Here is a 15946-nt window from a genome sequence, read left to right on the forward strand (position 1 = left end):
ACTTCCTTCTGAGGCTGTATTAACCTGAAAAGTCTCCACCCTTGTTATAATTCTTTCCCCAGAGAAGTATTCTCCTTAACGATTTGGGCACATCAACATTTTTACTGCGCCTGATATCCGGTATCTGGTATCCGCCGCTTCTGTACCATTCTGTTTCTTCTTTGTATTTCCTATTTTGCAGAAGAAAATCTGTTTTGAGAGAACTAGTTTTCCTACCCTTGGGATCTGCAGTGAAAGAAGCGATATGATGGGATAGTCTCTAGTATATTTTATGGCAATATTCAACCAGCAGGACTTTGTATATCTACATATGGTGCAAGTATTTTAATTCAACCCTTGAGACATGAATCAAATAATGCATCCAACATATATTCTTTCCATCCATTCTTTCCACTGATACTGGCATTGGAGTGTTATCTATATGAGATACAATGTTGCCCTCTAACTGTTGGCAAATGGCACATACCACACATGTCTCTCTCCACTCTAGTCCATACTTCACTCTGCTGCCCATATCATTTTTTCTTCAAAAACAGTCAGGACATGTCTCCCCACTCCTCAAAAAATTCCAGTTGCTGTCCATCCACTTGTGCATCAAACAAAACCTCCTCACAAGTGGCTTTAAAGCAATCACCTTGCCCCCTCCTTCCTCACCTCGCTACTCTCCTACTGCAGCCCAACCAGAGCAGTTTGTTCCTCTAATTCTGACCTCACTGTGCCTCGATCTCATCTATCTTACTGCTGACCCCTCATCCACATCCTGCCTCTGGCCTGGAATGCCCTCCCTCCTCAAATCCAACAGATGATTACTCTCCTCTTCCTTCAAGGCCTTATTGAAGTTACATTTCCTCCAAGAGATCTTCCCTAACTTAGTCCCCCCTTTCCTCTTCTTCCTCTCTCTTCTGCATCGCTCTGACTTGCTCCCTTTGTTCTTCCCCCCTTCCCAGACCCACAGCACTTATGTACATATCTGTAGTTTATATTAATGTCTGTCCCCCACCCCTCTAAACTGTAAACTCGTTGTGGGCAGTGTTTATTGTTGTATTGTACTCTCTCAAGTGCTTAGCTCTTCACACAATAAGTGCTCAGAAATATAAGTGAATGAATGAATGTGAATGTGTATGTGTTTACTTAAAAATGTGACACCACTTTCCATTATCTGCACTAATGGATTGGGGAAGAGTTGGGGAAAATAGGCATGGGTAAATGCAAGAATATGGATGTGGCCTGGACCTTAGCAGGTTAAGTAATTCTTTAACCTTTCTGAGCTATGGTAGAAAACAAACCCAGATCACTAGAGTTGGAAAGAGCCCAGTCTTGGATCGCAGGTGTTTCACTGATTGAGGAGGATGGAGGAAAGGTAGAATCACAAACTGTGAGAGCTTAAACATCTTTCATAGACAACCCAAACTGGAATCACTCCGGGCTGAGTGTTTACTTGTACTCAGTTCTCCAATAATGAACGTTTTCATTACATGTTTTGAATATAATGCTTTTAGAAAATGAGAGCACTCTTCTTACAAGACCTATCTTCTGACTAAATAAAATGCTGTAAGAGCGCATTCTCTGACAATGCATGTCTATTCATTCATTCAATAGTATTTATTGAGCGCTTACTATGTGCAGAGCACTGTACTAAGCGCTTGGGATGAACAAGTCGGCAACAGATAGAGACAGTCCCTGCCGTTTGACGGGCTTACAGTCTAATCGGGGGAGACGGACAGACAAAAACAATGGCACTAAACAGCGTCAAGGGGAAGAACATCTCGTAAAAACAATGGCAACTAAATAGAATCAAGGCGATGTACAATTCATTAACAAAATAAATAGGGTAACGAAAATATATACAGTTGAGCGGACGAGTACAGTGCTGTGGGGATGGGAAGGGAGAGGTGGAGGAGCAGAGGGAAAAGGGGAAAATGAGGCTTTAGCTGCGGAGAGGTAAAGGGGGGATGGCAGAGGGAATAGAGGGGGAAGAGGAGCTCAGTCTGGGAACGCCTCTTGGAGGAGGTGATTTTTAAGTAAGGTTTTGAAGAGGGAAAGAGAATCAGTTTGGCGGAGGTGAGGAGGGAGGGCGTTCCAGGACCGCGGGAGGACGTGACCCAGGGGTCGACGGCGGGATAGGCGAGACCGAGGGACGGCGAGGAGGTGGGCGGCAGAGGAGCGGAGCGTGCGGGGTGGGCGGTAGAAAGAAGGGAGGAGAGGTAGGAAGGGGCAAGGTGATGGAGAGCCTTGAAGCCTAGAGTGAGGAGTTTTTGTTTGGAGCGGAGGTCGATAGGCAACCACTGGAGTTGTTTAAGAAGGGGAGTGACATGCCCAGATCGTTTCTGCAGGAAGATGAGCCGGGCAGCGGAGTGAAGAATAGACCGGAGCGGGGCGAGAGAGGAGGAAGGGAGGTCAGAGAGAAGGCTGACACAGTAGTCTAGCCGGGATATAACGAGAGCCCGTAATAGTAAGGTAGCCGTTTGGGTGGAGAGGAAAGGGCGGATCTTGGCGATATTGTAGAGGTGAAACCGGCAGGTCTTGGTAACGGATAGGATGTGTGGGGTGAACGAGAGGGACGAGTCAAGGATGACACCGAGATTGCGGGCCTGCGGGACGGGAAGGATGGTCGTGCCATCCACGGTGACGGAGAAGTCTGGGAGCGGACCGGGCTTGGGAGGGAAGATGAGGAGCTCAGTCTTGCTCATGTTGAGTTTTAGGTGGCGGGCCGACATCCAGGTGGAGACGTCCCGGAGGCAGGAGGAGATGCGAGCCTGAAGGGAGGGGGAGAGGACAGGGGTGGAGATGTAGATCTGCGTGTCATCTGCGTAGAGATGGTAGTCAAAGCCGTGAGAGCGGATGAGTTCACCGAGGGAGTGAGTGTAAATGGAGAACAGAAGAGGGCCAAGAACTGACCCTTGAGGAACTCCAACAGTTAAAGGATGGGAGGGGGAGGAGGCTCCAGCGTAGGAGACCGAGAATGATCGGCCAGAGAGGTAAGAGGAGAACCAGGAGAGGACAGAGTCCGTGAAGCCAAGGTGAGATAAGGTATGGAGGAGGAGGGGATGGTCGACAGTGTCAAAGGCAGCAGAGAGGTCAAGGAGGATCAGAATGGAGTAGGAGCCATTGGATTTGGCAAGAAGGAGGTCATGGGTGACCTTAGAGAGAGCAGTCTCGGTAGAGTGGAGGGGACGGAAGCCAGATTGGAGGGGGTCTAGGAGAGAATGGGAGTTAAGGAATTCTAGGCATCGATTGTAGACGACTCGTTCTAAGATTCATGTCTACCAGACTTGAATACAGTGTCATTGTCAAGAAAAGGATTGGGCACATACATATGGTTTCCATCAAGATCAATCGATCCGGGTATTTACTGAGCACCTACTGAGCACCGTACTAAGCACTTTGGGGGGAGTACAATATAACAGAGTTGGTAGATGTGTTCTTTGCCCACACATGATGAGTGTATTAGCATGCAAGTTTTCCTTTGTACAGGGTTCATTGAAAATGTGATCCCAGTGATAATAAGAGGACTCTCTATTAACCAAGACAGGGTTATCAGTATGGATTTGCATGTGATAAATGTACATACTGTAGCACTCTCGGGCCAAAGTGATCCAATATAGCACTAAGGCTACCCCTGTATAAGGCACCAGTAGGGATTATGCTTTTGGAGAGTAACAAAACAGTTGTCTTTATTCAAATGATTTTTCTGGAGGATCCTAGTTTGAAGCTAAAGTCAGTTGTTTCAATGAGAGGACATAGATACAGCATCCGTCTTTTCTATTATACTATGATTCTCTGATATAATTTCTTTTAACCAGGCTTATATCTTTAGCTGAACCAACTGCCTGTTCAGCACATAAAAGCAGTGTAAAATGTCTACCCAAATCTGTTGGAACTGGTGTCTCAGCTTCTTCCTGGACCTCTCCAGGGGTTTGCTGGCCTAAATATAGCAAGGTGTCCTCTGATTTTTGCAAGCCAGGCCTTGATGTGGTATTTCCAGAGCTCAGAACAGTGTGTAGGAAGTTTTTCATCATTTGGTCAAAGCAGCCTCCAGAGGAAAGACATGTATGTGTAAAAATTTGGCCACATTTAATAGGTGAGATCTAGGCCTAGCGCTTGAAGTCAAGGTTATGTTTGCTGTTTTCCTAAATAAATGTTATAATTCTTTTAATCCCTAAATCACAGTTTCACCTCTTTTATTGCTTGTGTTTTGAGATAGGTAAGATTGGAGTTGGTGCAGAGCAGGAATTTCAAACTTGAAAACTAGATGTGAGGTGATAATAATAGTGACAAAAATCTGCAAAAATTAGATAGTACACAGTTCCTTTCCCCACACAGGGCTCTGTCTTTGATACAGAGAGAGCAGGCATCCTATCTCCATTTTACAGATGATAAAACTGAGGCTCAGGAAGGCTCCTTGACTTGCATGCTTGTACAGGAGGTTAGTGGTAGAGTTGGGTCATTTGACTCTCAATCTCCTGCTCTTTCAATGGGCCTCACAAGACGGCACTAATATTCACTTGCGGCCACCACTTAGATGTCTTTGTTTTACAGTACCACAAACACAACTAGACTAAGGGAAACAACTAAAAAGCATGGTCAAGGCCAGTTTTTCCATGATTTTAGTTTCCTATTCCAAACCTCAAGCTAGGACAATTATCACTTGACAGTTAATTTCCTGTTTTGTCACTTCTCATTGAGCACCTAAATAATTTAAAGACAAATGAAAAAAAAACAGACACTGCAACGTAATTACTGCTTCCTATTCAAGATTCAGTATACATCAATGTAGATCAGACCAATAGTTTTTCAGAATTATTTTTAAAATAATGATCATGGCTTTATGAGGTGTTTACTATATGCTTTATCCAAAAAAAAAAATCTAAAAAGACTTCTCATAGAGAAATCAACTTAAGTTTTGAGCTAGAATGAGTCAAGTGTTAATGGTTTCGTGGAAACAGCAGTGGTGCAGCATACTGAGAACCATTCAATGGCAAGATTCAGCATTACTGGGTAGTTAACAATAAACTGTTTTTAGTCTGTATCCCCCATTCCTTTGATTGGTACAATTCTCTTAAATTAATAAATCAAAGGAAGATGATTAAAATCAAAAAGAAATTATACCAATATCCTTACTAGGCTTTAATTAGCAGATAAAACAATCCCCAAAACTAAAATGGCCAGTACACATGAACTTTCCCAAATGTGCCTTGCCAGTGTGAGAGCAGTGCATTCCCCTACATTCTCTTAATCTAGCTCATCTTTTCTACTGGAAGCAGTTTTCAAATTAAAATGCCTGCATTAAGAATTATGAACTCATAGGCAACGTTTCTCCTCTTCAATTAAGAAGGTGAAAGTTGAACTTGATAGCCTCAGGTTATTGAGCTGGAAAAGGATGTAAGAGAAGGTTTTCATATACTGTAATTATTAGTCAGAGCTTCATTCATTTCTATCCCAGTCCACCTGGGGAAAATAGCATTGTTGGATACTTCTTAGATAACATGTGAGCCTGTTATTGGGTAGGGATTGCCTCTATTTGTTGCCGAATCGTACTTTCCAAGCGCTTAGCACAGTGCTCTGCACACACTAAGTGCTCAAAAAATATGACTGAATGAATTAATTTATTATAAACTCCTTGAAAGCAGGGATTATGTCCACCAAATGTATTATTTTTACTCTCCCAAGCACTTAGTACAGTGCTCTGCATATAATAACTGCTCGATAAAAACCAATGACTGTTTATACAGTAACAAAGATATTGTGAAGAAATATAATTTGCATATGGTATCGGTGGCAGTGCCCTAATAGCAAATAAGATTATCTTTCAATTTGTTTTGTTTCCACAAACAAATTTCTGATCCATTGTTCCTCTTGTTCGGCTGATAAGAGACCTCAGCCAAATTCACATATGGAGCTGATATGTCATTTAAATGTATCAATATTAATTCCTCCATATTTTCGATCATGCCATCCCATCAGCTACCTCTATTTTCTCTATTATCTATTATATCTATTACCTATTTTCTCATTTTCAATAATGATATTTTAATGAATTTTTGCCACACTTCCCATTAGACTGAAAAACATCTGGGAATAAGGATCATGTTTTTTTACTTCTTTTATACTGTCCTATAAAAGCCCCAGTACAGTGCTCTGCACACAGAGAGTGCTCAATATATTATTGATACCAAGATGGAGAGGAGAATGTGTTAGCATCACAAAGAACATCATAAAGTCAGTTAATGTGTGCAAAATTCCACTGAGATACATTGGTCTCAATTACTTTTTAAAGTTAAGGAAATAGAAACAACAAAGGCAATTGATCTATTTTCTTTTCCATTTGAACTGTGGGATGGATAGAGCCAAGTTTGTGATTCTTAGCCCAGTAGGAACTATCATGTTGTGATAGCAGAGGCTGCATTCACGAGTTTCTGTGGATGATCCCCAGGAGTTCAGCGGGCATCTGCCAGAGAAAAAGGATTAAACTTGCATTTTAGCCAATATATCTGCTCAGTTTTCCTTGGGGGCCCTACTTGTTGGCTTACTCTCTGGTATTTGATGATGCCCAGAGGCCAACTAGAAAAGACACTTTTGGTGTCTATCCAGCTAACCTCAGCTCACTCTCCCATTCACTTCCCATTCACTTCCCATTCACCCTATGAAGAACAGCAGAGGCTTGGGGGTGGTCAGAGAACCTTGGTTCTAAACTTGGCTCTGACACTGCCCCGTTGTGCATGAGTGAGCTTGGGCAAGTCATTTAACAGCTCTCCCTCAGTTTCTTCATCTTTAAAAAGGGATTCTATTCTCCTGTTCTCCCTCTCCATTGTACTGTGAGCCCCATGAGGAACAGGGGCCGCTTCCAAACTGATTATCTTGCATCTACCCTAGCAGTTAGTACAGAGCTTGGCACACAGTAGAAGCTTAACAAATACCATCATCACCACCCCACAAAGGAAGGATCAGACAGAATACCCTCGCCTCTTCATTTTATACTTGTGATGATCATAGTAAACATGTGTCCTCGCTGTTCTAAATGCTAAATGCAAGTAAATGCAAGTTGGATTTTATATTATGTGGGTATCAAAATACTTCAAATGTCAAGTGATTAATTTGGGTCCAGTGCTGGCTCACTGAACTATAATCTCTGTGGGTTCAAGGTGAGACTTCTCTGGCCCCAGAATTCCCAAGGCCTCCTCTCCCATGAATAAGTCACAGCCTCCTGTGTAAGAAGCCATATAGGAGTTTCAGTTCCCACTGATGGAGCTTAATAGACCTCAGTCTGTACCTCAGTTAAGTTGGGAATGGGAGAAGGTTCCCTGACCTGCAGGTAGACAAGCAGAGATGGAGGGTCTGTCTGTTCCCATCTCCCCTTCCTTTGCCTCCCCAAATCTCTTGTCTGGGAGGGAGCTGACTGGGCTGAACTGCTGAAGTTCTGGTTGAGCCAAGAAACCCAGACCCCCACAGCCTGTAAACATCCCTTACCATTAGTTAATGGTGATGTCTGAGGGCTAACAGTGGGGGATTAGTGGCCTTTCATGTTGGAAAAGATTACAGGTCTTGTAGTCAGGAGACCAGGTTCTAATCTTGGTCTGCCAATTACTTGTTGTGTGACCTTGAACTAGTCACTTTTCTTTGCCTCAATTTCCTCCCCATTACATGAGGCTAAGATACCGATTCTTCCCACTAAAGATTGTGCACCTTATGTAGGACAGGGACTATGTCTAATCTGCTTGAATTTTATAATAATAATAATTCTGGTATTTAAGTGCTTACTATATGCAGAGCACTGTTCTAAGCACTGGGGTAGATACAGGGTAATCAGGTTGTCCCATGTGAGGCTCACAGTTAATCCCCATTTTACAGATGAGGTAAATGAGGCACAGAGAAGTTAAGTGACTTGCCCACAGTCACACAGCTGACAAGTGGCAGAACTGGGATTCAAACTCTTGACCTCTGACTCCCAAGCCCGTGCTCTTTCCACAAAGCCACACTGCTTCTGTCCCAGCATTTAGTAAGCACTTAATCATATTCCACAATTAGCAACTGCAGAGCTCCTTGAAGGCAAAGATCACATCTACCATGTCCAGCTTGAGTCTCAAGTTCCCTGTGGCAAACATGATCTAAGAATCAAAGAGTCATCTTATTCTCGCCAAGTTCATTAAAGCAATACTCAAGACTACTGAAAAGAAATTGCACATCGGAAGTCTACAAAATCCCTATTTACCTTGAAAAAAATGTACTTCAACAGGAATGCTAATATGAGCTACCTGGGCAGGGAAATGTTTGGGATAACAAATGTGGCAAACCACTAATCAAATCAGCACATATGAAAAAGCAGCCCAAATTTTTCTACAAAATACTGATTTCATTAGTGGTTTACCTCATCTGTTTTGAACTTGTTTTAAAAGCTACAATTAGAATCATACTTAGATGGGCAACGACTGCTTTTATTTATCTTTTAAAATATGGAAAACAATTTTTCTTAAGAGGTCATTCTTAGTGTCAGCTCACCCTTTGTTGTCATTAGCAATGTCACTTGTTTATTTCACCATCTTAGATAAAGGGAGGCCTACTGGGTTCCTTTCCATGTCAGAGCATCATATCCTCCGTAGCAATGCATCAAATCAAATGGTACGATGTGTTCAGTGATGTCAGAAAAACAAATCAACAAAATTAAAACAGAAACAAGGAGAAATGAGCTGGAGCCTGGGCCAGACATTCACTTGTCAATAATTTCTTCAGCAGGGACCCATCTCACTCACTTTCACAGATGTAATATCAGTGAGGAGTGACACTATCTCATCTCAAAGGCTGGTGCATGAAGTTACAACTAAAGCTCTTAAAGTACAGTCAGTTCCCCCTCCCACTCTGCACATTCCTGTGCTGGAAAGCCCAGCTAGCTTTTTTGCCATATTCAGGCTTACCCAAGGATGAACATGTACTGCGCTCCTTGAAAATGGGAGTGTATTGTGAACATCATATTGGGAGATATGTTTTCCCAGAGGCGGAAATGTAACTTGTTAGATTCTAGTTCAGAACCAAACCCTGTATATCACCCCTTATAGTCCCCCTCCCATCTGCTTTCCTCACCACTGTTCCTAGAGACTTTCTTGACCTTAGGAAAGACCACCTAAATCACAAACATGGACACCCATCTCTCTACCCTCTATCCATTCAACTCACTAAGGATTTTTTTTTCCCCTTTTGGTAAGACAAGGATCTTTGTGAAACCTTCTCAAGTTGTGTACCACTTCTACTTCTAACAGGAAGGAAAGGTTACCAGGGTCCCAGTCCATATACCATTGGTACTAACTCTGTGATATTGTACCTTCCCAGGCCCTTAAAACAGTGCTCTGCACAAGAGAAGTGCTCAATAAATATGACTGATTGGTAAAAAATATGCAGGATCTGGTACCCCCTCCTTTTCATCTGGGTGCTCCCTCTTGCTCATTCTCTGTCAGGTTGGTTCCAAATTCTTCCTTGCAGCTATGGACCTGCCTTTCAGCTTGAGAAATCCAGTCATCCCTTTAGCCTAGGGACATTTTGAGCTCCATAGGAGCTAAAGAGAAGTTGTTTTTAAGGGATAGACTTCCCCACTAAGGTGATGCACACTTCTCCCTCGCCTCACTGAAGGTAGCATAGAATTAGGAGAGAAGGCTGCAGTTAATAAATAGGACTGTAAGCTCCTTTTGGGTAGGGATCATGCCTACCAACTCTGTTGTATCATATATTCTCAAGAGCTCAGTTCAATACTCTGCATGTAGTAAGTGCTTAATAAATACCACTGATTGATTTACTTATTTTTTTTTTGTCTTAGTTGAAGACAGAATAGAATCAGGTAGGGAGAGAAGAGATTTCTGTGCCTTCTGTTCCACATCTGTGGTAGCACAGCGGTAAACACTGTCCCTGCAGAGAACCAAGCCTACAAGTCACTGATTTAAAAGCAGTGTGGTGGAGGCAGAGTGAAGGGAGGAGAAAGGGCACGGTCTTTCTTAGAGTAATTGAATGTAACGTCAGGAGGGCTTATGGATCACTGACTAGGTCAGCAATTAATGCATGGTATATCTCTGGATTTTATGTGTTGTGCTGGTGGCCTGAATTAAAAACAATTAGGTCCAGAATGCTTGGAACCTGGACTTCAAGTCAGATAAATGAAACTTGCTTTACCAGGAAACCAGGACTGATAGTATGCATTATCTTTATTTTTTTTAACCTTAAAGTCTGCAATTGATTGATCAGTCATGTTGCAAAATTAATTCTCCACTATTAGATTTGTTGATACATTTTCTTGTGTGGCACAGCAAACACAAAAATTTGGCCACAAGAAAACACCAAATCAATTATACTTTAAATACCCACATGCACATGTAACTAATTATCCATCTTTGTGACTGATGGTGAAAGTCATTCTATTTAATTGATTAATCGATAGCATTTATTTATTCATCATCTACTTTACGCATAGCACTGTACTAATGCCGGGAAGAGTTTGATGCAAATGGCCCTCGATTTCAGAGAGTTCTCATTCTCTTTGGAGAGACTGGTGGGCATAAACTGCTTACAATATGGGAACTGGAAAAATAGTAAGAATTTGGAAATAGATCAGATGAATAAATATGTGAAAGAAGAAGTAGTGATTTTGGAAGTAGTTTGAAAGATTTATGGACCAATAGTGTATTGTGTACTGTGATATGTAAAGATAGGTCCTTGCTAATAATAATAATTATTGTGGTATTTAAGTGCTTATTCTGTGCCAAACACTGTATGAAACAATAGGGTAGATCTAAGGTAATCAGGTTGTGGAGTCCCTCTCCCACATGGGGCTCGTAGTTTAGAATACAGGGAGAACAGGTATTTAATTGCCATTTTATATATGAGGAAACTGAGACAACAGAGAAGCCATGTGATTTGCCCAAAATCACACAGAGGTTCAATTTCAGAGGTGGGATTAGAACCCTGGTCCTCTGACTCCCAGGCCTCTGCTCTTTCACCTAGGCCACACTGCTTATCACTCACACACCTGCACACCTGCTATTTATAGAACATGTTGCTGTTTTTGACATTACTTCTTTATATATCGATTTTACAGAATTCCTGTACAAGGAACGCAATCCTTCTCTCAATTGCTGAGTGCAGGCTGGACTGGCTGTTGCGTTGTCCACTGTATCATTCGGTGTGCAATTGTATTTCAGTGGGTCTCTAAAACATTTTTCTGCCCTTCCTCCGGTGGATGCCCAGTTTCCGCTACGTGACACATAGCACTTTCAATGTGTTTATTGCTGGAACCTTACTTCTCTAGGGAACAGAATTCAGTAACATTTATTGCTGGAACCTTACTTCGCTAGGGAACAGAATTCAGTAACATATTCACTCAGGGCTTCAAGCACTACCGGCAGTCATGAGAACCATACTCCATTTTCTTTCCATTTGCAAATTTTCACCCTGAATTGGTTCAGTTTTTTTTTAGTAGATGGCGATGGAGGAAAAAAAAATATTGAGTGGTTTCACAGATTCTGTCTTGGTGTTGCTCTAGCTATAAAAGGAGGCAGTTTGTGTAATACGTTGTGCAGGTCTACGTTACCCAAGAAGCAAAGTTAATTCCTCTGGGCTAATTACAGATATTTATAAGTAGTTGCTGTTGAACAGCGGCTTTTTTCAAAAGTCTCTCAAATAGACATTTTGGTGAACACACTCCTGTCCCTGGAATAATCGCATTAAAATCCAAGTTATCCAGATGGAATGTTTAAAGTCCTTGGCTTTGTGAAATGCTCATAAAAATATGAATGGTTAAATCATGGATCTCCTTTTCTGTTTACAAACAGTGAATACCATGCAAAGGATTAGTGGAGAATGTTCCCCAGATCATTTCTTTCCCTCCAAATTAGAGAGATTCTTACATGACAAAATCTGCCCACTTCAAATTGGCAAACAACCTAACTCCACATTAACCACGGGAAGCAAACCAGAATTTGGATTGCTTGGAAGAAAAGCATAAATGTTGCCTCTTCTTGCTATTTTAACATAATGATTCAACACATATGTTTACAAATATTATTCAGCTTAAGGATCACCAAAAAGGTAGTGATTATTTCTTCAAATGGCCATCTAAATCATTTTACGAACCCACTATTCCTAATCCAGTGAAACATCATAAAGGGAACTATTCATGACAGGGACTTTGACACACATATCAAGTAGTTTGCCAAACTCGAGTCATTCTCCAGAGTGTTTTTTATGAACGTAGACAGTAACAAAGTGTGCTTGAGAGTGGGTACTTGGCTTCTTCCTGAGTGATGGATACTGTAATTATCTAATCGGACAGGTATCACCTCCTTTGTGAAATATCAATCCCCACCATGCATGCTTTCTTCACCCTTTCCTCAGTGTGTGTTTGGGGGTAGAGGGGGAGGGAAGGGAGATGTGGGAAGATTGGCAAACGTTTGCTGCTTAAAGGCTAAGCACTTCAGCTTCATTTTAGGAGTGTTGGAGATAAACATGGAAGGAATTCTCTGCAAGAGGTTACTATACGTTCCTCAGCTCCAACCTTTATCATTACACTAACAGAAAGACTGTATGACGCCAAAATATGAACTACCGATAAATACTCTCTTCAGCTGAGTAACAGACTTCTTGGCAAGTAGAGAACAATGAGTAGAGAAGCAGCATGGCTTAGTGGAAAGAGTACGGGCTTGGGAGTCAGAGGTCATGGGTTCTAATCCTGGCTCTGCCACTTGTCAGCTGTGTGACTTTGGGCAAGTCACTCATCTTCTCTGTACCCAGTTACCTCATCTGGAAAATGGGGAGCTGTGAGCCCCACATGGGACAACCTGATTACCTTGTGTCTTCCCCAGCACTTAGTGCTTGGCACAGAGTAATCACTTAATAAATACCATCATTATTATTATTAAAATGAATAATGCAGGACAGTGATCATAATAGCAGCGTATAAACATCTAATGCATGTGTATCTGCTTAGTGCACCTAATTTAAGGTCTGTTCATTTGGTTAGGGAACAGGCTTCTGCACAGAATCCCTGTGAAGAATGTTCTATTTGGATTGAATTGAAGGAGCATTACTTGCTTAGTTTTGTTTTATAAAAATAGCTTCCATTTCAAAAGTGGGGCCAGAGGAGACAGGGAAGCATTTCAACTTTGTACAAATGAACTTTGTTTTATGGCTAGCAGTTTTCTTTAAATTCCAAAGGTGTAAGTAGCCTCTTTTTAAACTGTCCTGTTTCATGCACACTGATCTTTCCTGTTTCTCTAGAACTAGAAGTTGATACATCAAGGGCCCAAAGCATGCACTTGAGCAGCTTCCAACACAAGGTTAGCAAACCCTCATAATCCAGGCATTACTGTAGCTTGAACTGGTGAACTTTATAAAGTTCACGTGTCAGAATTTCAGTGATTCATTTTATCCTCTGCATTGCTGCTGGTAACTGAAAGGTAAGCAAAGATAATAAATATTGTTGGGACTATGAATGGAAAACGAAATGGTACTTCACCCTTAAAAATGCTTTGAGTCTTTTTGAGGGTTACCCTGAAGTCATAAATATCACTCATTTTCCTGCTGGAAATTAAGATAACTACTCTTGGCTTTGAATGTCTGCCAAAGTTTTTTTTTTAATTTAGAAGATACAATTGTTTCAGGGTGAATATTACATATTAGTCTGGGATGACATGGAGAGAGAAAAGAAGTCTTACAGAATTTTGAATATCTTTTGAGGATGGGAAATATTGTGTGTGTGTGTTATCAATGGTATTTATTGAGGGCTTACTGTTTGCAAGCACGGTACTAAGCATTGGAGAGTAAAATACAACAGACTTTATAGAAATGTTTCCTGCCCACATACTTCCAAGTGTCTAGTACTGTACCCTGCATATAGTCAATGCTTATCAAGTACTGATAGTGATGACGATGATGATGCTAATGGGTAGTGTCACAGCTGACTGACATATGTGACACCTTTAAAGCATCAAAACAGATTTTTTTCCTTGCCATATGGATTCCCTCACCAATAATATCATTAAGAATATGGATGGAGAATCCAGGAAGGCTGCAAGGCCCAAATGTAGTAAGCGTAGGACTAGGAGTCAGGGATTCTAATCCCAGCTCTGCCACAATCAATCAGTGGTATTTAATGAGCACTCTATGACCTTGGACAAGTCACTAACCTTTCTGTGCCTTAGTTTACTCATCTGTAAAATGGAATTAAATGCCTGTTCTCCCTCCCTCAATCTATCCATCAATGGATCCCGCCTGGGCTAGGCACTGGTGCAATCTGATTATTTTACAGCTACTGCAGTCCTTACTTAGCACAGTGCTTGGTACATTCTAACCATTTAATAAATGTAATTGTCTTTATTATTACCTACTGCATGCAGAGTATTGTTCTTTGCTGTTGCAGGGCAAAGAGAAACAGTCCAAGTTTGCATTTCTGTCTTCTACGACATTTTCAAGTCCTCAAAGCACTTAGGTACATATCTGTAATTCATATCAATGTCTCCTCTAGACTGTGAGCTTGCTGTGGGTCGATAATGTGTCTACCAGTTATGTTATTTTGTACTCTTCCAAACGCTTCAGTGCCCTACACACAGTAAGCATTCATTAAATATGATTGATTGATTGATCTATTATAATCTAAAGATAATGGTAAGGAGTCATCAGCTGATGAAAATGCAGCTAGTAAAAGCAAAGTCAGAGAAGCTAGTCAGGGAATAGGGTAATGCAGGTGCCTGCAACTGACTGGGAGTTTTTGTAAACTCTTTAACTGCAAGGATCATATCTCCTTATTGTACTGAATACTCTCAAGTGCAGTGTTCTGCCTTCAGTAGGTGTAAGATAAATACTACTGATTGATTTTTGCTTTCCATTTGGAAACCACTGCTTCTTCCAAGAAGGTGGGTAATTTCTATGAGGTTTCTGCTCTACTAGGGCCTCTATCCAAGACAGTTTCAGGATTCTCTGTCCATCACAAAGGTCCTGCTACCTGGGAAGGATCATATGCTGGGAGGTAAAAAAGCAGCAGGAAGGACCGTGAAAGGGATCACGAGGACTTGGTAGAAAAAGCGATGGCCCCTGGTACCTAAAAATGATAATAATGGTATTGTTGAACACTTACTATGTGCTTAACACTGTGGAAGATGAAATATAAGCAGATCAGACACCACCCCGTCTCACAATCTAAGCGGGAGGGAAAACATGTACTTAATCCCTATTTTATAAATGATGCTCAGAAAAGTTAAGTGATTTGGCTGAGATCACAAAGCAAGCAAGTCGTAGAGCTGGGATTAGAATTTAGGTGTCCTGACTCACAGGACAGTGTACTCTTTCCACTAGGCCACGCTGCCCCTTCCTGTGTCAGGAAAAACAGTGTGAATGCTGGGAGTTGCCAAATATTTTCTCTAATCTGCTGAGAGCTGCTAAAATGACCCAATCTTCACAATGATGTAATTGTTCACCTTCCTTTCAAGCCACACACCAATAACAAGACTAGTGATGCAGGATGAGATCCAATCCACAGCCATAAAAGCTCAAGGCACTGGGAAGTTCTTTTACATCACTTTTCAGTAATCACTAAAAAAAATCAGATTATTCTAATCTACTGCAGTAGAATCCTGCATTATCAAATCTCATCAGGTTTATTTTTTTCCTAGAAGAAGAGATCTCATAATTGATTTTAGTGATAGCTGGTGATTTATTCAGGCTCATGAATCTTAAGAGGAGGATTTGTTTGCATAGTCTGATGTTCTGCTTCGTGCCCCTAAAACCGGACACAAGGCTATTCCTTCCAGGGGGCTAGTACCATTCAGTGTTCATGAGAAGGGTATCTATTTACTCCACACTGCTGCAGGCTTACATGACCCACCCGCTTAGACAAATGGAAAATATATTACTCCTTCCCACATTTTCTAAGTCCAATTAGGAAACCAAACAGTTGGGCCATAAATGTCATCATTAG

General features: G+C 41.5%; 1 long non-coding RNA gene across 1 annotated transcript in view; it reads right to left on the reverse strand.

The window, feature by feature from the left end:
* LOC114815924 overlaps positions 1-15946 on the reverse strand; it is a 220040-nt gene that overhangs the window by 616 nt on the left and 203478 nt on the right. The gene's annotated exons all lie outside the window — the stretch shown is intronic.

The sequence above is a fragment of the Ornithorhynchus anatinus genome, chromosome 13 (assembly GCF_004115215.2).
Source record: "Ornithorhynchus anatinus isolate Pmale09 chromosome 13, mOrnAna1.pri.v4, whole genome shotgun sequence".
Classification (NCBI taxonomy): domain Eukaryota; kingdom Metazoa; phylum Chordata; class Mammalia; order Monotremata; family Ornithorhynchidae; genus Ornithorhynchus; species Ornithorhynchus anatinus.